Source organism: Triticum aestivum, chromosome 3D, assembly GCF_018294505.1.
Source record: "Triticum aestivum cultivar Chinese Spring chromosome 3D, IWGSC CS RefSeq v2.1, whole genome shotgun sequence".
Lineage (NCBI taxonomy): Eukaryota > Viridiplantae > Streptophyta > Magnoliopsida > Poales > Poaceae > Triticum > Triticum aestivum.
This window is the reverse complement of record NC_057802.1, coordinates 569,769,937-569,770,779: the sequence shown is the minus strand read 5'-3', so window position 1 is coordinate 569,770,779 and position 843 is coordinate 569,769,937.

Below are 843 nucleotides of genomic sequence, written 5' to 3'. Positions count from 1 at the left end.
CATACCCTTCTTTCGTATGCCCATTCTGCCCTTCTACGTTTTTGGGGGGGGGGGGGGCGGGGGGGTCCTACCGAAGCAAGCCCCTAGTACTTATTCTCCCCAACGCAACTCTTATCTCTCGCCCCCTTCGATTTTGCTCGTCTTCTGCTAGCTGCAGCCGGTGGATTATCGCCTGATCTGTCCCTTGTCCGGCAGATTACACATGTAAGTTCCACTTCTTCTAATTTAGCCTTACTCTCGCGCACCTAAAGTGTGCGCTTAGCAGCATGTGTTTCTCTTTAATGCAGTAGTACCCACACATATAGCTAGCTTGGAAATACTGAATTCCGAGTACTTAACCCTCGCGTTGTGTTGTTGTATCCATTCTAGATGGCAGGAGGAGTAGAGGTTTTAGTGGTGTTTTGGAAAGAATGGGGGATCCAAGCGCTGTTGCTGCTAAGCTTCGCGCTGCAGGTTATTCTCCGCTTCTTGTCGGATTTCCGTCAGTGCAGAGATTCAGCCGTGCTCAGAGCCATCATTTGGCCAGCGTATCTGTTGGCCGACACGACAGCCATATACGCTCTGGGCCACATGTCTGTGACTAGCTGCAGTAGCAGCAAGAGGTCGCTGGAGCACCAGCTGATGGCGTTGTTGGCGCCGTTATTGCTGCTGCACCTTGGCGGGCAGGACAACATCACCGCCTACTCCATCGAGGACAACCGGTTGTGGTTGCGACATCTAAAGACTTTCGCGGTGCAGGTGCTGGCAGCTACCTATGTCCTATATGAGTCCTCCGTCGTGGCTCGTCAGACCTTGCTCCGTCGGGCTGCAATTCTTATGTTTGTGGCCGGTATTCTTAAGTAC